The following is a 27,001-nucleotide window of genomic DNA, read 5'->3' on the forward strand; positions in this document are numbered from 1 at the left end:
TAACACTACGTTCCAAGTATGAACGTACGTGGTATATGTCTACCATCTGTTTTCTCTGTCCTGCATTCCTTTGTTAACATTTGTCTTTGCTGTTAAATCTATGCAATATATCATCTGCGGTAATTTCTCACGTCGTTGGTCAAAGCCGACGAGTTGAATCGCATTCTTCTGTAATCTCCTGTCACGTCACTCGTCAATAAAATGAGGGTGTCGCATGTTTTGTCCGGCTGTGAGACAGACTTGACGGCCTAGCGTTTCACAGGAAATGTTCGCGTGTAAACCTATAGCGTAGAATGTGTCGTAGATTCTGTAGCGCTCCGCACACCGACAACGGTTCGTAGATTCTGACCTCTGCCGCAGACCAGACACCGCAGTAGTTCCGACGAACGAGGCGGGGTGAACGTTCCAAGACAACCTCCGGTTAGATTAGATTCAGTTTTCATTCCATGGATCCAAAAATGAGATGATTCTCGTGGGAGTGGAACATGTCAGAAAGTGTAACTAAAAAATATAGAACATCTGAATATAATACTCACTTCCCTGATCAGTTGTTAGGGTATTGTCAAGATATGTGAATACATTAGAGTAAACTGGAGCTGCTAATATCAATTGAATTAATACAGTGTCAGAATGAAATACAGTTATGCCCTTTTAATAAATTTATCATGTACAAAATACCTGATCTTTGGGTCTATAGTTCAATTTTCCTCAAGCATTTGAGTCTCATCTTTATCTACGACAATGATGGAAGCTGAAAAATAAATTAAAATTTGTGCCACGGCCAGGACTTAAACCCAGGTTTGCTTGCTTACTAGGCAGCCCACCATGGATAAAATTGCTTGACGGACTACCGAAGTCCAGTGCCCTCCCCAACACAGGAGATAACCGATTTATTATCTATGAATATGAATTATCTTCATCTTCTTTTCCCTTTATTATATCGCCACTCTTGCCAAGGCTCCCCGGCATTGGAATAGCACCCCAGCGTTGGCTGTAATGGGAAAATCATGCACCTCAGGTGTAGCTGAACTATAGATATTATAATTAAATTTTCGTCGAGACGTTCGAGAGAAATAAGCTGAAGATATAAATTGAAGTTCGTGTTTGGGGAGAGTATTGGACTTGAGTAGTCCGTGCAGCAATGTTAGCAATAGTGCTGTGGCTGTGTAATAGCAGCCGGCACGGTAGCTCAGCGTTAGCACACTCACTGTAGTGCAGTGGTTATGTGCTTGGGTAGCTCAGGTGGTAGAGCACTTGCCCGCGAAAGGCAAAGGTCCCGAGTTCGAGTCTCGGTCCGGCACACAGTTTTAATCCGCCAGGAAAGTTTTAGCCGACACGGTAGCTGAGCGTGTTCGGCCAGCGGGTTAGCTGCCCTCTGAGAAAAAAAAAACTGAATTAATGGATCCACTACGAACTTAAAACGAGTGTCTTACGACGTCCGTCCCGAGCAGGTGCAACAAACGAAAGCGAACAAAATGAGAATAAAAAAAGAAAAAGAAAAAGAGCGTGTAAGGCCACAGGGTTGCTCGCCCTCTGTAATAAAAAAAAAACGAGTAAAGGAATCAACGATCAACTTGAACGGATGTCTTCTAACGTCCGCACAGACTAAACGCAACGAACAATACCGAACGAAAAAAAGCAAGGACACCTGGGTTCAAGTCCCGGCTACGGCACAAAATTTAATTCATTTCTACAGCTTCCATCATACCTAATCTTGACTGCTGCGACCAGGCGCTGTCAAAAACTGAAAACTAGCAGACATTTTTACTTAAGCTGGTGTAACAGTCCATGTTAAGGGGGGTAGGACGTCAAACGGGCCGACTTTGCGCAGGAGAGGCACCACAGGACATTTTCATTTCCACTGTCTATACTCTTACAAATAAATTCATAAAACTTTGTCAACACGACCAGGAAGGATTCAGGATTCACACTCATAGCAGTGGAAGTTCAAAAACACGAAAATATAATATTTTTTGTGTGAAATTTCATGATTTTTTTTCACTTACTGTTGGCTGCATTAGTTGCTATAGGTACACTTTTCTTCATAATTAAAAGAGATTCTTCGATGAATTTTGCACAGCTTGCAAACCATACTTACAGGTGTATGAAACTCTAGAATTTATTTAATCTATGGAAAAAATGAATGGGCTGTTACGTTTTAAATTTCGTGTTCAGAGAAAACTCGAATTTTATAGTTAATTATCTCAATTTTTACCACAGTTTTTAACAGATTTGGGAAATTCTGGAGTTTCGTACTCCTGTAAGTACGGTTTGTATGCTGTGCAAAATTCATCGAAGAATCTATGTTATTTATGAAGAAAAGTGTACCTACACCAACAAATGCAGCCAATACCATGTGAAAAAAAGATGAAATTTCACATGTAAAAACAAATTGTTTTGTTATGTTTTTGAACTTTCTCTGCTATGAGTGTGAATTCTGAATCCTTCCTGATCATGCTGACAAATTTTTATGAATTTATTTGTAAAAGTATAGACAGTGCAAATTAAAATGTCCTGTGATGCCTCTGCTGCTCAAAGTCGGCCCGTTTCACGTCCTACCCCCCCTTAACATATTCATCTATAGAGAAGAAGGAGATGGCCACCAAAATGTCGTTCAGACTCTGTTTAAACTGTGCTTAACGTACCCGCCATGTCTGTTCCTAGTCAACACTGGTCGCCCAGCTTGCGCGCTTCGGTACCACCGCATCGTCCTGATCCGCTGCGGCCGATCATCGATCGTGAAGCGAGGCAGGTGCGATAATCGCCGGCTGTAATTACGGGGGATCCGGACCGGTGAAGAATGAGCGGTTTCTCTTTCGCCGGCGGAACGCAAAGCCACGCCACGCCGGCAGACGGGCGCCCTCCGAGTTGCCGCCGCTAACGAACTGCCCTCCGCTATGAGAGAAGAAACGCTGATTTTTCCTCCGATGAAAGTAAAGATAGTTGTTTCTGCTCGGAGAGCGACAGAAGAGCGGCGCTGGGGCCTAATGCTCTCTCTCCGGCAGTGATTCATCTGCCCCTTCGCTCATTCAGGACACTTAGAAAGGACCGCTCACCTTAATCGTCGTCTTCATTTGCCCTTCATCCAGCATCAGGAAGATTTGGCACATGTATTGCACTTCTCCAAATTCCCTCATCTTTCCATCATTTTTCTACTGTAACTGTTTCGTTCCATTGCAGATTCCTTCTTCTTAAATTGGCCTTGATCGAAACGATCCTTACTCTCGGTGGCCCTCTTGCCCTTAACCTTGGCCTCCAACGTTGATTTTGGTACTCTTCCATCTTCCAGCCTCATTAGACGTCCAGTCCGCTCCGATAGCTGAGTGGTCAGCGTGACGGATCAATCAGTGCGGATTGCCGTCCTACGGGCCCGGGTTCGATTCCCGACTGGGCCGAGTAATTTTGTCCGCTCAGGGACTGGGTGACTGGTTGTTGCGTTGCCTTCATCATCATTTCATCCCCGTCCGGCGCGCAAGTCTCCCAATGTGGCGTCGAATGTAGTAAGACCTGCAGCCAGGCAGCCGGGACTGCCCCGCAAGGGGCCTCTCAGCGAATGACGCCAAATGTTCATTTCCATTATTTTTTTTTTTTTTTTTACACGTCCAAACCAGACTAAACTACTGTTCTGAGAACTAGCGTGAGCTTTCAATAATCAAAGCAAAACATTTTTTCTGAAAGCAAGTTAGTTTTATTCCCCAGTTTCTGACCACAGAACTCAATTTTTCAGCATAATCTCCGCTCAATGCGACGGCCTTACGTCGCTTTACTAGAAGGGCATGTATGCCCTGCCATACCTCTCTACTGATCGGCGTCGGAGCCAATGTCTCGTTGCATCAATAACCTCTCCACAAGCCACATACAGCTTCCCGCAGAGTGCAGCCTGCATTGGGCCAAACAAAGGGAGGCAGAAGGTGCGACATGCGGCTTCTACAGTGGATGAGGAGTAACGCTCCAACGAAGTTTTGTGAGCTCCCCACTAGTGTGGTGGCCTTGCGTTGTCATGGAGAAGGAAAAGTTCAAGAATGGTTCAAATGGCTCTAAGCACTATGGGAGTTAACATCTGAGGTCATCAGTCCCTTAGACTTACAACTACTTAAACCTAACTAACCTAAGGACATCACACACATCTGTGCCCGAGGCAGGATTCTAACCTGCGACCGTAGCAGCAGCGCACTTCCGGATTGAAGCGCTTAGAAACGCTCGGCCACAGCGGCCAGCTACGAAAAGTTCTTTTGCACTTTTGCGACGACAAACACGCAGAAGTCGTGTAGTAACCACAACCAACCGTGGGAATGCCTTGGGCTGCGGATCGGAGCCGGCAGGCGGGGAAGCCGCCGGCGGTGGAGCACGCACCACCGGGTAAACACAGGACGAGTCTTACAGACCAACGACAACTGACAACGACCGACCACGACCGACTATGAGCGACACAACAAGGAAGAGATAAACAACGGAGGCTTGTGGAAACCACAACACCAAACACCAAACGTAAATCCACTCGGAACCAGAGCCAGCCAATGTCAACAACGAGCAACGACCAGAACGCAGTACCGCCGAGATAGAAACGAAATCCAGAGCGAGTACCAGACTGACTGGACTAGGCGCGTGTTCGACTCCCGCGGCGGGAGGTACTAGAAGTCGTTTGTTCAATTTCCTGACGGTAGCACTATACGCTCCAGATTTGATCGTTGCGCCATGAGCGAGGACATCACAGTAACAGATTCAGACTCCTAGAAGCCCGTCGCCATGACTTCACCGCCTGAGGGTGCGGCTTTGAACTTTTTTTTTTTCTCGGAGAAGAGATTGTGCGGCGCCACTCCATGGATTGTCGTTTTGTTTCCAGTTCGAAGTGATGAACCGATGTTTTATCAGCTGTCACGGCGTTTGGAAAATAATTTTCACGTTCAGCAACTCCGCGTTGATGGTCCGTCGTTGCTCTCTGAGGTGTTCTGTTTGGTGGTGAGGAACCCCGGACAGACACCTCTGAGTACCCCAGCAGGTGGATGTTCGTCACCCAGGTACAAACTACCAAATGGAAAGTCGGAATTAATCGCAACTTGGAAGATTTATTCTGAAAACGAGGCGAAACAGAACACAGCCTAAGCACTCGTGTCCAGCCAGGTCCGTAGCCAATGCTCATCTCCCAGAAACATTACCACGGTAACAGCGTCGCGACTGAGAGGAGACACGCTCCGTGCTCCAGGAGGCCCACCAGCCGACTCCCCCTCCTCGCCGCGGCGACGCGACGTAGCCACGTGGGGATGCATCCCGATTGGCTCCGCCGACTCCAACGATATGACTGTTGCATCTTTTGCGGCGCCCCCACAGTGAGCACTTTGAAGTACGCCGCGCTGCAGCCACTGGAGCGTTGGCACACGGTGCTCGAGAAGATGGTGGCCGCGTCTAACGTGCGGCGACCCCTCTGCGCTTGTATGGACGCACGGCACAACGCGTGTCTCTGCGCTATCAACAGAGACGTCCAGTTGGGCAGCGAGGTGTTTCATTGCGATCTGTCGATCACCTCGAATGAGTGTGTCCGCACGTTTCAACACTGCAGGCGTCACAGCTGTTTGCTGCCGCCCAACGAATCACTGTGCTTTTGTTCACCGCCAGGCCTCCGCAGACATTCTACAAGCGTCTATGAATACCTCAAAAGCTCTAGCTTTCCGCCAAAAGAGCTGGTTGATTTTAAAAAAATGGTTCAAATGGCTCTGAGCACTATGGGACTTAACATCGGAGGTCATCAGTCCCCTGGAACTTAGAACTACTTAAACCTAACTAACTTAAGGACATCACACACATCCATGCCCGAGGCAGGATTCGAACCTTCGACCGTAGCTGTCGCGCGGTTCCAGACTGAAGCGCCTATTTATTTATTATTTTTAAATTGTCGACTGCAATGGCGTTTTTGGTATGAATAAGCAAATTTTGAAATCAATTGGATGGTTCTGCTATCTGACAGTATATATATATATATATATATATATATATATATATTTAAATTATGAATTTGGCCAGCTATGGACCTCATACAACTTAAGACTTATGGTGTTTCTTTTTCTTCCGTTCTTCCCAGTACTTCTTCATTTTCTCGCCAACTGCTCGTCTCTGCTCATCTGTCCACACTCTCTTGGGTCGAGGTTTTGGCGCATCTTCTTCATAGTTTGCGTTTTCTATAAGTAGCCTAAAGTTATTCTTGTCACATATTATTTCTTCTGTAACACCTATTTTGTTGGCGTCTTTCTTTACTGCTTCTATCCATCCGACGGTGTTTTTCAGCTTACTAACGTAATTAAAAATTTTCTTTGTAATTCGTGTTTCTTCCATTCTTTTTAAATGTCCATAAAATTTTAGCCGTCTCTTCCTCATTGTATCTGTGATCATTTCTGTATTTTTGTATAGGTCTTCATTTCTCCTTTTAATCCACCTGTTTTCATTGTTTTTCTCAGGACCTAGAATTTTTCTTAATATTTTTCTCTCTCTTTTTTCTAGTTCCATTAATTCGCCTTTCTTATTCAATGTTAGGCACTCTGATCCATACGTTGCTTGTGTCCTAATAACTGAATTATAATGTTTAATCTTCGCTTGTATGGATATTGATTTCTTATTGTAGTAGTTTTGTGTTAATTTATATGCAAATTCCAACTTTTTTATTCTTTCTTTATTTGTTGTGTTATCCAGTCCATTGGCTTGGATCCACTCCCCCAGGTATTTGAATCTATCAACTCTTTTAATTTTTCCATACTTTGTTTTCATAAACTTCTCTGTATTATGTTTGTGTTCTATATACTCGGTTTTTTCGTAGGATATTTTTAGCCCAGTTTTTCCCGCAGTCTCGTGTAACATATCAAGCATAACTGTTGCGTCTGTTCGGTTTTCAGTTATCAATGCCATATCATCCGCAAAGGCTAAACATTTTACTTCAAATTTGTTCTTTCCTTGGCCCATGCTTATACCCTTTGTGCCTCTGTTTTTTAATGTGTTTTCCCATGTTTTTACTACTTTATCTAAAACCAAGTTAAAGAGAATTGGGGACAGTCCGTCACCTTGTCGAACTCCTGTTTTGATTTTGAATGGTTCAGAAATTTCGCCTTGAAACTTAATTCTTGATGTTGTATCTGTGAGCGTTTGTTCAACAAGTCTTCTGGTGTTTTCATCTATCCCTGATTCATAAAGTATCTGGAATAGTGTTTGTCTGTCAACTGAGTCGTAGGCCTTCTTGAAGTCTACGAAAGTAACTACTGTATTTTTATTTTGTATAGCTCTCACTCTCAAAATTGTTTTTAAATTAAGAATCTGTTCTGCACATGATCTACCTTTTCTAAATCCTGCTTGATAATCTCCTATATTAGGTCCTGCTTGTTCCTCTATTCTATTTAACAGTGCTTTAGAAAGTATTTTGTATGTCACTGGTAACAAGGATATGCCCGTGTAGTTGTTGGTGTCTGTTTTATCTCCTTTTTTATGGAGAGGGCGGATCAATGCTTGTTTCCAGTCACTGGGTATGATTCCTTTTGTCCAAATGTCTTTAATTACTTTGTGAATTTTCTGAAATGCGGATAAGCCCCCTAGTTTCCACATTTCTGCCACTATCCCATCCTCACCTGGTGCTTTGTTATTCTTCAATGCTTTGATAATCTTTTCTATTTCTTCTACTGTAGGTGGTTCCGACGGTGGATTTTCATGTTGTGGTTTTTGAAATTGTAACCTGTCATTAGGCTCCTCACAATTTAATAGATTTTCAAAGTATTCAGCTAAAATTTGGCAGTTCTCTTTATTGCTTAAAACCATTTTTCCATTTTTATCTTTAAAATGTAAACTTGGTGACTGGAATCCTGTTAAAACTTCTCTGAAAGTCTTATAGAAGTCTCTAGTGTTGTTCCTTTTGAAATCAGACTCCATTTCTTCTAATCTGTCTTTGTCAAATTTTCTTTTCACTGATCTGATGATTTTTGCTGTCTTTTTCCTTTCCGCCATTGTAGCAGCAGTAACGGATCTAACAAATGCGCCGTATTCTGCCTGTGTTACATATCTCTGTATTATAATATGCGTTCCTATACCAGTCACCTTTATATATATATATATATATATATATATATATATATATACATACATAAAGGCGAAACGTTGTTACCGAAACTCTCGAAAAGTTCTTGAGTTCTTGGGCGGTAAACGTGCCTGACGTCGTGTGTGACCCCCGCGAGCACGCAGAAGTGCCGCAACACGACGTGCATGGATTCCAGTAATGTCTTTTGTGGGGTGCCGCATTGTCCGTCTGGAATTTCTCAAGTCCGTCGGAATGCACAGTGGACATGAATTGATACAGGTGATCAGACAGTTTGCTTACGTACGTGTCACCTGTCAGAGTCGTATCTAGAAGTAGCAGGAGTCCCATATCACTCCAAATGCACACCCCACACCATTACAGAGCGTCCACCAGCTTGAACAGCCCCCTACTGACATGCTGAATCCATGGATTCATGAAGTTATCTCCATACCCGTACACTTCCATCCGCTCGATACATTTTCAAACGATACTGCTTGTTTCCAGTCATCAACTGTCTAATATAGGTGTCGAAGGGGCCAGGCGAGGAGTAAAGCTTTGTGCCGTGCAGTCGCCAAGGGTATACGGTTACTGAGTTCGGTTCCGGGAGCCCATATCAATGCTGTTTCATTGAATGGTTCGCACTCTGACACTTGGTGATGGCCCGGCAGTGAAATCTTCAGCAATTTTTTGTTACGTTGAACGATTCTCTTCAGTCTTCGTTGGTCTCGTTCTTGCAGGATTCTTTCCGGTCGCAGCGACGTCGGAGATTTGATGTTCTACCGGATTCCTTATATTCACGGTGCACTCGTGAAATGGTCGTACGGAAGATCCCCACTCCATTACTACCTCGGAGATGCTGTGTCCCACCGCTCGTGCGCCGACGTTCAAACTCACTTAAATCTTGATAACCCGCCATTGTAGCAGCAGTAACCGATCTAACAAATGCGCCGTATTCTGCCTGTGTTACATATCTCTGTATTATAATATGCGTTCCTATACCAGTCACTTTGGCGCATCATTGTATATACGAGGGTTGAAACTTTAATAGTGGCAACTATTTATTTACAGCTCGTACAAAATAGATACGTGTTTCAGAGTTTTAATGACCTTCAGGTAGTGACCAGCATTGTGAGTAACCCGTTGCCAGCGATGTGGAAGTCGTAGGATACTCTTAAAAGTGCCAGTTACGTTGACAGTTCGGCCGGCGCGTCCGGCGAATTAGTAGCAGTTCTGAACCGAATGCCGTGAAGTGTTTCCTTCAGTTTAGACATCGAACTCACGAGGGCTCAAGTCAGTGGAGCGCAGTAGGTGGTATGGCACTTAGCAGCCCCATCGGTCAAACAAACCAGTAACAGCTTGCACCGTACGTGGTTGAGCATTCTCCTGCAAAATGATGGTCAGGTCCTGCAGAAAGTGTGATCATTTCTATGCCGTTCATTTTTGGAAGACAACCTACGACCAGCTTAGAGACAGTGCAAGCTGTTACTGATTTGTTTGACTGATGGGGCTGCTAAGAGCTATACCACCTACTGCACTCCCCTGACTTAAGCCCTCGTGAGTTCAACTCGATTTCTAAACTGAAGGAAACACTTCACGGCATTCGCTTCAGAACTGCTACAAATTCATCGGGCAATAGACTGTGCCGCTCGAACTGTCAACACAACTGGCACTGCTAAGAGTATCCTACGACTTCCACATCGCTGGTAACGGGTTATATACAATGCTGGTCACTACCTGAAGGTCATTAAAACTCTGAAAAACGTATCTATTTTGTACGAGCTGTAAATAAATAGTTGCCTCTATTGAAGTTCCAACACTCGTATTTAATATATAAATGGGAAACGTAATTACCGCAAACCTCGAAAAGCTCTTGACCGATTTACTTCAAATTTTTACATCATACTCTAATGAACATTCGGACAGACACGGGATATGTATCTTTGTAATATATTACACATATGATAATGTTTGTAATAATAGAGGGGACCTGCTGGTCACTACCTGAAGGTCATTAAAACTCTGAAAAACGTATCTATTTTGTACGAGCTGTAAATAAATAGTTGCCTCTATTGAAGTTCCAACACTCGTATTTAATATATAAATGGGAAACGTAATTACCGCAAACCTCGAAAAGCTCTTGACCGATTTACTTCAAATTTTTACATCATACTCTAATGAACATTCGGACAGACACGGGATATGTATCTTTGTAATATATTACACATATGATAATGTTTGTAATAATAGAGGGGACCTGCTGTTACCAAAATATGTCGAAAAGATCTTGTGGGGTCTAGCGTACTTGAGATTTTTACCCAATACTCTAATGAACATTCGGAAGGAAATGTATATCAAGAGGGGGCAGCAGGCGATTGGCAGAGAGATGAGTAGGAAGTTATGCACAGATATACGGAGAGCGAGGGGGGGTGATAAGATGAGCAGAGAGTGGGGGAAGACAAGGAATTTAGAATGTATTTTCGATTGCTACATATACATACCAACTGTGAAGCATTGCTGGGCTCGCTAGTCTTAAGTAAATCAAAATCGCGAGGAGGGAGGTGGTGGGATGCCGTGACGCCTCTGCAGTGACTGGTGATTCTGGGAGGAAAAGCAGGCGCTTCCACGTGTCGAAAGCGCGCTCCAGCTGCTCTGTGGCTGGTTTGATTCACACGGCGGTGCGCGTTGAGTCGTTATGCATTCCGCGGTTAATGACTTCCCGGGCAGCCACCAATTACCTCCACGCTAATGAGACATTACATAAAACGCGCACTCGAAGGAAGCACGGAGGCAGAGAAGCGTGCGTAGAGAACTGCTAGACTTGTTCCACTCTAGTCGGCCATCACTGGGCGATGTCCTGGTCCTCAGTGCGAAGGTTTATTTGTACGCCAGTAAGTCCTGTGCAAGTTTACCTGCATAACTACTGAACCCTACATCCACTGTAACACCTTTGCTGTATTCAAAACTGTGCTCTTCCTCTGTACTACCATTACCCTCAACATCTCGTTCCATCGCTAAATTTTTCAGTTCTTTAAGGCTTATGGCGCGTTTTAAAAACCTATCCCTCCATTTAATCTCCCAGTCAATGGTTCAAATGGCTCTGAGCACTATACGACTTAACATCTGAGGTCATCTGTCGCCTAGAACAGAACTACTTAAACCTTACTAACCTAAGGACGTCATACACATCCATGCTCGAGGCAGGATTCGAAGCTGCGACCGAAGCGGTCACTCGGCTCCAGACTGTAGCGCCTAGAACCGCACGGCCACTCCGGCCGGCTCAGTCAAACTTCGTCGATTCTTTTTTTCCCTACTACAGTCATTTCCTTTTGGGCGCTAATCCGATGTACCCATCTATTAGGTTGGTGCATAAGTTCGTCGCGTTTTTGTTTCCCATTTTGGTATTCCAGTTGCTATGGGTTATTTATCGACTGTCATTTTCTAGTCGCAATTCACTGTCTGAGTTCACAAACTGTCATTTTGTCATTTGGAAATGTGAGTGAAGCTTTTCGACGCTAGCCGGCTTGGGTGGCCGAGCGGTTCTAGGCGCTACAGTCTGGAACCACGCGACCGCTACGGTCGCAGGTTTGAATCATGCCTCGGGCATGGATGTGTGTGCGTTTATTGCGTGGACCACGTGGCCTGTTTTTTTAATGGTGTGCGAAATTTTATTTCATTAAATAACTATGTAGTTGGATGCTGTTTCTGTCGCCTTCAGTTAGCAAAGGGAGGGAAGTCCTATGCACATCCTATCTGTGAACTGCGTAAACTGTTAACTTCGTTCTGCGTACTTTAACTTTGTGTGTCGTATTTTTCTGAGGTGGAAATTGCCAAAACGAGAGCAAAACTGCCCAAAAGCCACACTCAGGCTGCTCTGTGTAGAACCAGACCACGGTCATTGTTCCGCCGCGTCTCGCTCACCTCCTCGTCCATCAATCCAGCGCGGTGCGTTTTACGCCTTACGAGCGGGTGTTAGTTGTATGCACAGAGCATGGACAAAAACATGGAGACAGCGAGAAATGCTAGCGTCAACATAAAAGCAGATGTTAACGAATCCTGCAAGTTGCACTGTTCTTTTTGACCCCGCCGCCACCTGTGCATTGTCCTCAAAGGTGTTTGTTGGTGGTTTAAGCGGCACCACTTCGAAGATTACTGCACATAGAGGGAAAGCAGAAGAGCGTCTGCTCAGTCATACCGCGGACGGAAGAGTGTGTTGAGTCATCGGGGCACAAGGTCATTAAAGAGGATTGTGGCGAAAAGTAATAGGACGACTACTGTGAAAGTCACGGTAGAACTGGCAGTTGTGAACCCTGACAGAAGCAAAGCAACATGGAGGGAGCTCCATAACCAGGAAAATCCAGAGCGAGCTGGACTTCCGGAATTACTCATCAGTGATGTAAATACTCATAACAGGAAAATGTGGCGCCTAAGTCATAAGATCTAGACTGTGGAGTAACGGAAGAAAGTCGTTCGGTCGGATCATTCTTGTTGCACACTGTTTCCATCTTCTGTCAGAGTTCACGTGCCAATAGTGAAACATGGCGGGGATTCGGTGATGCTTTGGGCAGCCATGTCGTGGTATTCCATGAAGCCCATGGTACAGAGTGCAAGGTCGCATTACTGCCAAGAGTTAAGTAACCATCTACATCTACATGGATACTTTGGAGGTTAGTCGCCAGCAGTGATGGAAGTACTGTTGGGCAGTTTGAGGTGAACAGCCAGCAGTGATGGATGTTAGATGTGAGAGGTTAGTATTGACGGAGGGTAGAGGTCTGAAGTGTTAGCGTAGGCCAACGACGTGTACATGTTCGACTTGGAGATTGCATATTATTCATGGATATATTTCTTTGTACTAGATCTCAATGATGATTTATATTCGTGTCTGAACTGGATGTCACATTATTAAGGTAAAAAAATACATTATTTGGTTTGCAACAAAATCTTTCCTTTGCTAACCACATACCTATTAGTAGTTGGTGGCTTTAGTAGTTAGAATCTCTCATTTAGCTGGTAGTATTGACGCTCGTTGTATTGCTGTAGTTCGCGTAATGAAGATTTTTGTGAGGTAAGTGCTTAATGAAATGTGTAGGTTATTGTTAGGATTTCTTTTTAGGCAGGCCATTCTTTTGAGTTAATTTGGTAGCAGTCAGATCGCGTTACCGTTGTATATTGAGAGTAAATAATGAATACGAAAAGTTTGAGTTCTGTTTGCCAGGGCAAATTCAGTAGGTCAATGTTGTAAGGATAAAGACTAGCAAAGAGACACTTGCATTCAATTTCACTCAGCAGTTTAAGCAAATATTTTGTTAAGAATTTTCACTACATCTACAGCTACTTTGATAGTCTTCAAATAACATTTAAGTGCCTGGCAGAGGGTTCATCGAACCACCTTCACATTCTCTATTATTCCAATCTCGTATAGCATGTGGAAAGAACGAACACCTATATCTTTCTGTACGAGCTCTGATTTCCCATATTTTATCGTGGTGGTCGTTTCTCCCTATGTAGGTCGGTGTCAACAAAATATCTTCGCAGTCGGAGGAGAAAGTTGGTGATTGGAATTTCGTGAGAAGATTGCTACGCAACGAAAAACGCCTTTCTTTTAATGATGTCCAGCCCAAATCCTGCATCATTTCATTGACACACTATCCCATATTTTGCGATAGTACAAAACGTGCTGCCCTTCTTTGAACTTTTTCGATTTACTGCGTCAGTCCTATCTGGTTAGGATCCCACACCGCGCAGCAATATTCTAAAAGAGGACGGACAAGCGTAACGTAGGCAGTCTCCTTAGTAGAACTGTTACATTTTCTAAGTTTCCTGCCAATAAAACGCAGTCTTTGGTTATCCTTCCCCATAACATTTTTTGTGTGTTCCTTCCAATTAAAATTTTTCGTAATTGTAATTCCTAGATGTTTAGTTGACTGTTTTATCGTGTAATCGAAGTTTAACGGATTCCTTTTCGCAATCATGTGGACGACGTCACACTTTTCGTAATTTAGGGTCAACTGCCAATTTTCTCACCATTCAGATATCTTTTCTAAATCGTTTTGCAGTTTGTTTTGATCTTCTGAAGACTTTACTAGTCGATAAACGACAGTGTCATTTGCAAACAACCTAAGAGAGTTGCTCCCAAATCGTTTATATAGATAAGTAACAGCAGTGGGCCTTGGGGAATGGCAGAAATCACTTCTGTTTTACTCCTATGACTTTCCGTCAATTACTACGAACTGTTACCTCTCTGACAGGAAATCACGAATGTAGTTACGTACCTGAGACGATATTCCATATGCACGCAATTTCACTACAAGCAGCTTGTGTGGTACAGTCTCAAAAGCCTTCAGGAAATTCAAAAATACGGAATCTATTTGAAATCCCTTGTCAATAGACTCAAATTTTCATGCGAATAAAGAGCTAGTTGTGTTTCACAGTAACGATGTTTTCTAAACCCATGTTGACTGTGTGTCAATAGACGGTTTTGTGTGTTCAAATGTGTGTGAAATCTTATCGGACTTAACTGCTAAGATCATCAGTCCCTAAGCTTACACACTACTTAACCTAAATTATCGTAAGGACGACACACACACCCATGCCCGAGGGAGGACTCCAATCTCCGCCGGGATCAGCAACACAGTCCATGACTGCAGCGCCTGAGACCGCTCGGCTAATCCCGCGCGGCAATAGATCGTTTTCTTCGAGGTAATTCATAAAGTTTGAACACAATATATTTTCCAAAATCCTGCTGCATATCGACGCTTACGATATGGGCCTGTAATTTAATGGATTACTCCAACTACCTTTCTTGAATATTGGTGTGAACTGTGCAACTTTCCAGTCTTTGGGTATGGATTTTTCATCGAGCGTACGGTTGTAGCCGATTGCTAACTATGGAGCTAATGCATCAGCATACTCCGAAAGGAACCTAACTGGTACACAGTCTGGAGCAGAAAACTTGTTTTTATTAAGTGATTTGAGTTGTTTCACTACTCCGAGGATATTCTACGTTACTCGTGTTGGCAGCTGTTCTCAATCCGAATTCTGGAATATTTACTTCGCCTTCTTTTGTGAAGGCATTTCGGAAGCCTGTGTTTTGTAACACTGCTTTGACAGCACTGTTTTCGGTAGTATCTCCACTGCTATCGCTCAGAGAGGGCATTGATTGTTTCTTGCCGCTAACATACTTCACATACAACCAGAATCTCTTTAGATTTTCTGCCATGTTTCGAGACAAAGTTCCGTTGTGAAAACTATTGTAAGTATCTCGCTTTGAAGTCAGCGCTAGCCGCACGTGATTAGCCGAGCGGTCTAAAGCGCTGCAGTCCTGGACTGTGCGGCTGGTCCCGGCGGAGGTTCGAGTCCTCCCTCGGGCATGGGTGTGTGAGTTTGTCCTTAGGATAATTTAGGTTAAGTAGTGTGTAAGCTTAGGGACTGATGACCTTAGCAGTTAAGTCGCACAAGATTTCACACACATTTGAACACTGTTTGAAGTCCGCGCTAAATTTCGAGCTTCTGTAAAAGACCGACAGTCTTCGAGATTTTGCGTTCGTTTAAATTTGGCATGTATTCTTCGAGGTATTTGGGGTATTATGACTGATCTCAAGGTACAATGTTTGTTCCTCGACGGTGATACTGTGTTCCAAGAACACAGGCCACTCGTTAACATAGCTCGCATCGCACGGGATGGGTTTTCTGACCAGAAGGATGTGTTGTCGATTCTCCACTGGGCACCGCAGTCTACAGATCTGAATATTCCAGAGCCTTTGTGGTCTACTTTGGAGAGATGAGTGCATTAACGCTGTCCACCTCCACCATCGTCACCTGAATTTGCCGCTATTTTACAGCAAGAATGATGTAAAATTCCCTTGAAAATCATACGGGACCGATTGCAGATCTCTGGTACAGAGCCGAGTAGAGAGTCTGAATCAGAGGTGCAGACAATTATGCAACTGTGTAGGCTGCAGATTCCTCGACTTGCGCCAAAGGGTGGTTGGGTTTCGGGCTCCGCTGAATAGGTCAGGTGTCCAGTATATGCAGGATGCTACACGTGTAGCAGGGGCTGTGTGGCGTGGACTGTGCGGTTTCTTAGCTTAGAGGGTCTAGGGAAAACACAAGAAGGGCTTCAGTCACAAAGGGTGCACGCCGAACACAGGAAGACTGTAGGTACAGGAACAATCGGAATAACAGTTGTAAACTGCCGTAGCTGGTAAAGTACCAGAGCTCCAAGTGCTAATAGAAAGCATTGAAACTCATATCCTTAGAGGCCTTGAACGCTGACTAAAGCCGGATATAAACTCAGCCAAAATATTTGCAAAGAACCTGACGGTGTTCCGAAAGGATAGCATAAGGACCGTTGGCGGTGGCGTGTTAGTTGCTGTCAGAAGTGGTTTATCTTGTCGCGAAATGGAGGTAGATACATACTGTGAGTTAGTATGGGCAGAGGTCATTGTTGGCAACCGGAATAAATTAATAATTGGATCCTTTTAACGACCTTTCCATTCAGATGATCAAAAAATAAACGAAAAATATAACTATTCAAAACAGCAGATAAAAATTCACTTGACGCTTTCCTGAGAGACAATCTCCACTCATTCCAAATTAATGATATAAGTGTAGGCCAGATGTGGCTTGGATTCAAAGAAACAGTATCGGCAGCAATTGAGAGATTTATACCAAATAAATTAACGAACGACGGAGCTGATCCTTCTTGGTACACAAAACGGGTCAGAACACTGTTGCAGTAACAACGAAACAAACATGCCAAATTTAAACAGGGGCAAAATCTCTAAGATTGTCGATCTTTTACAGAAGCTCGAAATTTAGCGCGGACTTCAATGCGAAATAATTATAATAGTTTCCACAACGAAACTTTGTCTCGAAACCTGGAAGAAAATCCAAAGAAATCCTGGTCGTATGTGAAGTATGTTAGCGGCAAGAAACAATCAGTGCCTTCGCGATAGCAATGGAGATACTATCGAAGACAGTGCTGCCAAAGCACACAGCCTTCCGAAATTCCTTCACAAAAGATGTAAATATTCCAGAAATCGAATCAAGAACAGCTGCCAACATGAGTAACGTAGAAGTAAATATCTTAGGAGTAGTAAAATGTAAATGTCGTGTGACTAAGGCCTCCCGTCGGGTAGACCGTTTGCCTGGTGCAAGTCTTACGATTTGACACCACTTTGGCGACTTGCGAGTCGATGGAGAAGAAATCAAGGTGATTAGGACAACACAACACCCAGTCTATAAGCGGAGAAAATCTCCAATCCAGCCGGAAAGCGAACCCGGGCCGTTAGAATTGACATTCTCTCGCGCTGACCACTCAGCCACCGGGAACGGACCTCGGAGTAATGATGCAACTTTAGTCACTTAATAAAAGCAAGTCTTCTGAACCACACTGTACACCAATTAGGTTCCTTTCAGTGTATGCTGATGCATTGGCTCCATACTTAACAAGCCATTCGCTCTATGAAAGATCCGTACCCAAAGACTGGAAAGTTGCACAGATCACACCAACATTCAAGAAAGGTAGTAGGAACAACAATCTAAATTACAGGACCGTATCATTAACGTCGATGTGTGAAAGGATTTTGGAACATATATTGTGCTCGAACATTATGAATTACCTCGAAGAAAATGGCCTATTGAAACACAGTCAATACGGATTTAGAAAACATCGTCTTGTAAAACTTAACTACATTTTTACTCGCATGAAGTGTTGAGTGCTACTGACAAGGGATTTCAAATTGAATCCGTATTTCTGGATTCCCGAAATATTTTTTGAGTCTGTACCACCCAAGCGGCTTGTAGTGAAATAGCGTGGTTATGGAATATCGCCTCAGTTATGTGACTGGATTATTGATTTCCTGTCAGAGACGTCACAATTCGTAGTAAATGAAGGAAAGTCTTCGAGTAAGACAGAAGCGATTTATGGCGTTCCCCAAGGTAGTGTTATTGGCCCTTTGCTGTTTCTTATCTACATAAACGACATGGGAGGCAATCTGAGGAGCCGTCTTACGTTGTTTGTAGATAACGCTGTCGATTATCGACTAGTAAAGTCATCAGAAGACCACAATAAATTGCAAAACGATTTAGAAAAGTTATCTGCTTGGTGAGAAAATTGGCAATTGAAGCTAAATAATGAAAAGTGTGAAGTCATCCACATGCGTGCTGAAAGGAATCCGTTAAACTTGGGTTACACTATAAATCAGTCAAATCTTAAGGCCGTAAACGCAAGTAAATATTTAGGAATTACAATTACGAACAACTTAAATTCGAAGGAACACAAAGAAAATGTTGTAGGGGAGGGTAACCAAAGACCGAGTTTTATTGGTAGGAAACCAGGAAAATGTAAAAGCTCTGCTAAGGAGACTTCCTACACTACGCTTGTCTGTCCTTTTTTAGAATACTGCCGGGAGGTGTGGGATCCTTACCAGATAGGACTGATGGAATACATCGAAAAGTCCAAAGAAAGGCAGCACGTTTTGTATTATCGCGAAATATGCGAGAGAGTATCATAGAAATGATACAGGATTTGGGCTGCACATCTTTAAAAGAAAGACGTTTTTCGTTGCGACGTAATCTTCTCGCGAAATTACAATCATCAAAATTCTTCTCCGAAAGCGAAAATATTTTGTTGACACCGACCTACACAGGGAGAAATGATTACCATGGTAAAATAAGGGAAATCAGAGCTCGTACGAAAAGATGTAGGTGTTAGTTCTTTCCGCGCGCTATACGAGACTGGAATAATAGAGAATTGTGAAGATGGTTCGATGAACCCTCTGCCATGCACTTAAATGTGATTTGCAGAGTATCCATGTAGATGTAGTTGTAGATATTTATCGCGTCCGAGAGCACTGGAAGTTGCTTTACATCCTAATGGATTTACTGTATCGTTTTATGTGTAGTATTGTGTTGTCATCAAAATGGATATCCTGTACCGTTTTTTATGTAGTATTGTGTTGTTTTTCCATACATTTGTTCGCTTCCTGTGTATAATGTTTCGTGACACGTTTCCGCTTTACAATTTTTTCGTTACTTTTAGATAGGAATCAATGTTTAGGAGCGCAGTTTGTCAAACTGAGATTACTGTTTAGTTCAATTTACGATTTTTTGGGACCTTCTTATAGCGCATGTGTCGCCTTAGTTTCGTGTGATTACTGTTTTTGGCGTTGCATATTTTGGTGTGTGCTTTCCAATCGCAGAAAGCAAATATGATTTTTGAGGTAGCTTCCCCAACTGCGGAATACTCATTTGAGCCAATCTGCGGTTGGAATGTTTTCCTTATTTGTCTACTACACTACATTTTCAATTTCAGACGAGTTTCAAGTATCTATACATAAATCCATCGGTTGTAAATTACGCCACACTAATCTAAGCACACGTTATATTTGGATAGCGTCCTCTATCATTTTGGCTGCGAGTGAAGTACACTAAGATCCACAGAAACTAGCAAAACTGACTAATAGCGTGTAGGGTTCCCATGAGGACGCAGAAGTGCCGCAGCACGACGAGGCATGTCTAAATTAGTGCTGGAGGGAACTGACATCATGAATCCTGCAGGGCTATCCGTGAATCCATAAGAGGAGGGTGGAGGTCTCTTCTGAACAGCACGTTGCAAGGAATCACTGATATGCTCAATAATATTCATATCTGGCGAATTTGGTGGGCAGCAGAAATACTTAAACTCAGAAGAGTGTTTCTGGAGCCACTCTGTAGCAATTCTGGTTGCATGCGTTGTCCAGCTGGAATTGCCCAAGTCCGTCGAAATGCACAATGGACATTAATGGATGAAGGTGATCGGACGGGATGCTTACGTACGTATCACCTGTTAGAGTCGTATCCAGACCTATCTGGGGTCCCATATCAGTCCAACTGCATACATCCCATACCATTACAGAGCCTCCACCAGCTCGAACAGTCGCCTGCTGACAGGCACAGTCGATGGGTTTATGAGGTTGTCTCCATACCCGTACACTTCCATCCGCTGGATACAATTTGAAATGAGACCCGTCCGACCAGGCAACATGTTTCCAGTCATTAACAGTCCAATGTCGGTGTTGATGGGCCCAGGCGAGGCATAAAGCTTTGTTTTGTGCAGCCATCAAGGGTACACGAGAGGGCCTTCTGCTCCGGAAGCCCATATCGATGATGTTTCGTTCAATGGTTCGCATGCTGACTCTTGTTGATGGCCCAGCATTGAAATCTGGAACAATATGCGGAAGGGTTACCCTTCTGTCACGCTGTCGTTGCTGCCGTTCTTGAGGGACCTTTTTGCGGCCGCAGCGATGTAGGTGATTTGACGTTTTACCGGATTGCTGATACTCAGGGTACACTCGTGTAATGGTTGGTTGGTTGGTTTTAGGGTTTGATGGGGGCTAAACATAGAGGTCATCAGTCCCCAAAACAGACGTACTTGTAAAAGGCCTATGCAGTAAAAGTGTAACCTCTGCACCCAGAGGGAGGGAACACCGATGGGTACAGAGCTAAAATGAACACTGCAATAACACAAAATAGAGGACACTTAAAAGGAGCAGAGCAAATAGTTGACTAGAGTCAAACAGACTACAGCGGTTGATGGATCAGGTGAAAGGTCAACCACTCAACTACAAACGAAGGACCTCCACCTGGAAACCGTTGATAGAGGTACCAACACAACTCGTTACCATAAAAGACACTATTTTCGTATCCACGTCACAATTAACAGTCGCAGGAGTGGGTGTAGCCTGAGAAATCGTGTGAGAGCGCCCACACTAGGGCGAGTGATAAAACCCAGCTGCACGGATGAAACGTAAAACTGAGTCAGCTATAGAGGCATCGTCACCTAGAATTAAAGGAAGTGCAGCTGGTACATTAAAGGACTGCCGCAAGGGGGCTAAAAGGGGGCAGGCCATCAGAAGATGGACCACTGTCAGCCCTGCATCACAGCGACACTTGGGCGGGTTCTCACGGCGAAGGAGATACCTGTGGATCAACCGCGTGTGTCCAATTCGGAGATGGCAGAAAACAACTGAGTCCCTATGCGTGCTCCTCAAGGATGAATCCATACGGCCGTGGAGGACTTTACAACGTGGAACTTATTTGGCGTTGTCTATATGAGGAGAAAACATTCACAATGACCCTCAGAAGAGAAGGCAAATTTGATTGTGATTTTGAGTGATATACCTATAAATTTATTGACGTGCTATAAACTTGGAATAATAACTGATCCCTTAATTTTGTTGCTGCTTCAGGGTGAAACGTTGATAACATCCAAAAGTGAGGGTGCAGGAAAGTTGTCCACTCTGTGAGCTTTCGCTCTCGCCTCGCCCGCTCGTCTCCTTCACCTCTGATGGAGACAGTGACACCGATTTCTGCCACAGTCCAAACCTGATATCAATCGAGATACTCCTTCCTCTCCAACGGAATTTTTCAATCTTTGTTCGAAGACTATCGTTTATTGTTGCAAATAATGACAACAAAAAAACCAGAGGTTCGGTTATTTCAGAAACCGGTTATTTTGGCCGGTTTTAACAGTCAGGTTAAGCTGGAGATGAAAATAAGCGGAACAGCCGAAAACCGGTTGGTTGAGGTATAACCGCCATCCCTAGTCTTCGTTAATTGTCATACGTTCTTCAACTGCCCTCGCATTCAACTATCAGGCAAACACAGAACGAGATGGCGTAACGATAAGACACTGAACACCCACTGGGAAAGATGGAGATTGAAATTCGCTTCTGGACATCCAAAATTGTAGTCTTTCTACATAGAACGAATGCTCGGATGGTTCCTTTAGAAACGGGACGGTCGATTTCCCTCCGATCCATCTCCGTTCCAGCCTAGAATTCCGTCTCTAATCATCCTGTTGTCATCGGCCGGTTAACTTACTCTCGCTTTTCCTGAGAAAACATACTCATGATCGCACTTGATATATAAGTTACTATGCATGTTAATATTATGACAGTGAACTGTAGTAACTATTTCATCCATAGTACTATTCGCTACAACATATTTTCGTGTTTATCCATGTACCTGTTGGTTCTAAATATCGGTGATATATTCATTACATAATTACTAAGCTATAGGTTACAGCTCTTTAACAGCAACAAATTTTTTTTTTTCCAATTGAGTTCCACAATACAGTATTAAATACAGCCGAGCGATTCTAGGCGCTTCAGTCCGGAACGGCGCTGCTGCTACGGTCGCAGGTTCGAATCCCGCCTCGGGCATGGATGTGTGTGATGCCCTTAGGTTAGTTATGTTTAAGTAGTTCTAAGTGTAGGGGACTTATGACCTAAGATGTTAAGTTCCATAGTGCTTGGACCCATTTGAATTTTTAAGTTCACGGACTAAATTTCAAAGATCGTCGGGGAATATTACCTGCGTAATTTGGCATCGCGTACCACTGGTTTCCAGCGGCTCGTTAGACAGTACTAATGTAATAGTGATTTATTCGATCTATTGTATCAGTTACCTCTCGAAAAATACCCTCGCAATAGCGGGAAAGTTTGTGATATCCAATCACCAAAACGTACAACGCAAACCACACAGTATACATAGATACTAAATTGCTATGATATGTCTACTACCATCGCATCCGGAATATTTCGTCTTAGGGTCTTTGGGCCGGTCTTAATTCAGGTTCACACTGCCCAGCTCACCATCAGGAAACTTATCTGCACTGCTGTGTACCATTCTTAATGTACGACTACGCGCTCCAGTCACGTTAACGTGGCCACCCTATGTTCTACGTCACTGTGCAATAACTACTTACAGATGGCAGCACTTTCAGCATCATCGTTCGTGAAAGTGGCTACACTGGACTGTGTAAAGATTGGGGCTTCGTGCCGCCGCTGATGACTCCGCAGTTGAGCCCTCCCTCAAACCAAACATCATCAGTTATCATCATCATCCAGTTGAACATCGAGGGATGCGGAAAACAGTGCAGCAGAGCGATTAATCTGACGTTCAAAACGGCACGATCAGTGGCTTCCGGGCTAAGGGTAAAAGCTTTTCCGAAACGGCTAAGTTTGTAAACTGTTCGCCTCCCAGCGTGCTTACAGCATATCGTGCAAGGCAAAATGGCGCTTTCCAAAATCGGCGCCGAGGGGGTTGGGTTGGGTGGTTTTGGTGGAGGAGACCAGACAGCTAGGTCATCGGTCTCATCGGATTACGGAAGGACGGGGAAGGAAGTCGGCCGTGCCCTTTGAAAGGAAACATCCCGGCATTTTCCTGGAGCGATTTACGGAAATCACGGAAATCCTAAATCAGGATGGCCGGATTCGGGATTGAACCGTCGACCTCCCGAATGCGAGCCCAATGTGCTAACCACTGCGCCCCCTCGCTCGGTCCGGCACCGAGGAAACTGTGGTACACTGCGGGCCATAGATGACAAGAGTGAACGACGGTTACGATTATGTGTCCTCGCGAACAACTGTTGAGCAGTTGACCATCCAGATGAGCCCAGGAGTAACCAATAGTGTCCTGTCAATGACCGTTCAGTGAACGTTGGCTACGTACGAGCCTCCACAGATGGCGTATGGTTCATTCGCAGATGCTGACAGTCACTCGTCGGCGATGAAGGCTGGAATTTGAAGGCAAATAGAGAATTAAACGCCCATTGAGCGGCGGCAGGCTGCCTTTACAGATGAATCACTTTTCTCCTCCAACCCACAGATGGCCGTTAGCATGCATGGTCCTCCAACAGTCATCGTAAGGTTTCAGGCCGGACGAGGGTGCGTTATGGTCTGGGAAATGTTTTCATGCCATTTCCTGGGTGATCCCGTCATTCTGAAAGCCACAGTGGTTCAACAGAAGTATGAATCTATGATAGGAGATCATCTCCACCTGTACATACAGTTTTCTTACCTTCGGCACGATGGCATCTACCAACAGGATGACGCAACGTGTCACACAGCTCGCAGTGTACTTGCGTGGTAGAAGAGCACCAGGCTGAGTTCGCCTTACTGCCTTGGCCTCCACACTCCCAGGATTTAAAGCGAATCGAGACTCCGTGAGACCACCTTGATCAGGCTGTTCACACTGTGGATCCCCAACCGAGAAACCTAGCGCAGCTGCCCGCAGCACTGGAGTTGGTATGGCTCCACATGCCTGTCAGTTCCTTCCAGAGCCTCACTGACGGGATTACCGAAGTGGCCGTTTCCATCTGTCTGCTTTCACCCATGACGTCATCAATATGGCGGAAATGGCTATTCTAAGCATCTCCAACATGGCGCCTATGACGTCACTACATACAGGCGGCAACAAACACGAAAATACGTACAAATAAGACAATAACATATCCCTCAAAAATACAAACCAATGGGGCAGCCGCTTGAAATTGGGGGTTTTAGGAAGGGGACAAGCTAAATATAGCAGTAAAAAGAAGACACACCACGATCCCAAAACACAAAAATGACGAACAAAAAACATTACAGAATCTACAAGACTATTGATACGAAAAAACTACCACCTACAACTACGAAAAACGAAACCAAAACCACAACACCTCAAAAATTCAGGAGCCAAACATCCCTACGTAAATTAAAACACGTTCAATACGCAATAAATACACAAAAAACACAACAAAACGACATCTACAGACACAACCAACTCAAACTCCACGTCGTCATGACGTCACACACAACACGACCCTTACGTCATGGTCAAAACACATAGGTGGAATCGGTCGCTTCCGTTGACCCTTACTGACTTTTTGCCGCACGTCTACACTGCAAAAGCTGATTAATCAGGGTTTTCACAGGTTACTGGAAAGTATAATACTGCCCCGAAGAAAACCCGACACAGAACCGAACAGTGCTGGATCCAAGCTCGAAAGCTAAGAATAAAGATGGTATTGCCATTGTCAACAGCACACGGCGTGAGCGAATGACACAAATTTGTTCACAAACAAGACAGGCAGCGCACATCGTCGACAGATGGATTACTGGGGTCTAGTGCAGCAGGGGATACAACCCGTCGGCTTTGGACAAAGACGTCACAAGCCACCAGAGAGCAGTTTACCATTTTCGCTTTTGCTGTTATGTTTGTTTAGTTTTTTTACTGATTGCTTAATAAAGTGGATCTGTTTATTCTATCTCGTGAGATTTTTTTTTAAAAAAGTCAAAAAACACTTATCAGCCACTGAAGGGAGCTACAACACTAAGAAGAATCGCTTCTCGATTGGCCACTTGTGACGTCATTGTCCAAAGCCGACGGGTTGTATCCCCTGCTGCACTAGTCCCGATTACTGTGCAGTTAGTTTCGGTGCGGCACACTACAAAAATAAACGAAGGTAAGAAATCAAACGAAACGCAATTACTATGTAATGAACCTCTGGGAATCAACGGTCCCTTATACCGAAATACTCAAAAACCTCCGAAATTTTGTCTGAGAGTAGGGATTCACCTTGTAGATTACGACTGCACTACAAAAGTTTATAGTTACTAAATTATAAGTGTAGAAAAAATTAATAGCACACAGATATCATATGTGGCGTCAAGTAAAATTTGTAACTGGATTGAGGACGTTTTGGTAGGAAAGACACAGAATGTTATCTTGGATGGAGATTCAACGTCAGATGTAGAAGTAACTTCGGGTGTGCCTCAGGGAAGTTTGTTGGGGCTCTTGCTGTTCATGTTGTGCATTAGTTACATTGCGAACAATATTAATAGTAATCTCAGGCTTTTTGCAGGTGATGCAGTTATCTGAAACGAAGTACTGTCTGAAAGAAACTGCATAAATATTCAGACTGATCTTGATAAGTTTTCAAAGTGGTGTAAAGATTGACAACTTGCCTTAAATGTTTAGAAACGTAAAACTGTGCGCTTCACAAAAAGAAAAAGAAAGTAGTATCCTGTGACAGCAGTACCGAGTTCCTGTTGGAATCGGCCATCTCTTCCAAATAACTTGAGCTTATCACGGAATCATCGTATAGTCTCAGTTGTGGGCAAAGCAGGAGGTAAACTTGCGTTTACTGGTAGAATACTGGCGAAACACAATCAGAGACTGCTTAGAAATCACTCGTGCGACCAGTCGCAGAATGTTCAAATGTGTGGAACGTGTACCAAACAAGACTAACAGGGGATATCGAGTGGTATACAGAGACGGGCAGCCCGGATTGCCACAAGTTTGATTCGTGGGAGAGGTCACAGAGATGCTGAAAAAACTGAATTGGCAGACTGTTTCAGCAGACGTAAACTATCCCGATAAAATCTGCTAACAAAGTTTCAAGAACCGACTATAAATGACGGCTAGGAACATATTACAACCCCCTACGTATCGCTCACATGCAGTAATTACAGCAAGCACAGAGGAAGTCAAAGAATTATTCTTCCCGCGTTCTAGACGTGAGTGGAACCGTGAGAATCCCTAGTAGCGGGTACAATTGTACGTACTGTCTGCCATGCACTTCACGGTGGTTTGGAGAGTACAGATATAGATGTCGAGATACGAAAGTGATCTAATTGGCACCTACTGAAAATAATGTCAAATTGCTATTGGGACAATAAAGCACGATTCATTCCACAAAATAAGACAACCGATTCCCACCAAACTATGTGAGTGTTTCTGAAAAACGAATTTCAGATTTGAGTAAAAGGTAGGCAATAAAATATGGTTCCCGGGCAGATATCTTCCATAAGACGTCTTCAGAACTGAGCTTGGGCGCCTAGCGGTGCGAGCAAGTGGAGCGCAGACGAGGTACTCACGAGAAAAACTCCGTCGGCAGGCCGCGGCAGCGACTGAATCGGTCCTCTCAACACGGAAGTCACAGACAAACTGACGGGCAGGCGGCGGCGCGCTCACGACGCGACGGCAGCGCTCCTAGCGGCGGTCGCGAGAACCGCAGGGAAGCTGCGTGTGCCGCGCCGTGTCAACAAATGCACGGCGTAAGCGCGGACGGCCCGAGTGCCGTTACAGCGCCTACTGCCTTTACAGCTGCTCCGAATATTTTCGTTGCAAAGGGTTCCACAGCCATGA

The 27,001-nt window shown here is 44.1% G+C and overlaps 1 protein-coding gene across 1 annotated transcript in view; it reads right to left on the minus strand.

Moving 5' to 3' along the window:
- Positions 1-26,789, minus strand: part of LOC124716672 — a 380,414-nt gene extending 353,625 nt beyond the window's left edge. The window contains exon 1 of the mRNA XM_047243209.1: positions 26,731-26,789. The gene's annotated coding sequence lies outside the window, so the exon portion shown is untranslated. The remainder of the gene's footprint in view (positions 1-26,730) is intronic.
- Positions 26,790-27,001: the final 212 nt, after the last annotated feature.

The sequence above is a fragment of the Schistocerca piceifrons genome, chromosome 9 (assembly GCF_021461385.2).
Source record: "Schistocerca piceifrons isolate TAMUIC-IGC-003096 chromosome 9, iqSchPice1.1, whole genome shotgun sequence".
In the NCBI taxonomy this organism is placed as follows: domain Eukaryota; kingdom Metazoa; phylum Arthropoda; class Insecta; order Orthoptera; family Acrididae; genus Schistocerca; species Schistocerca piceifrons.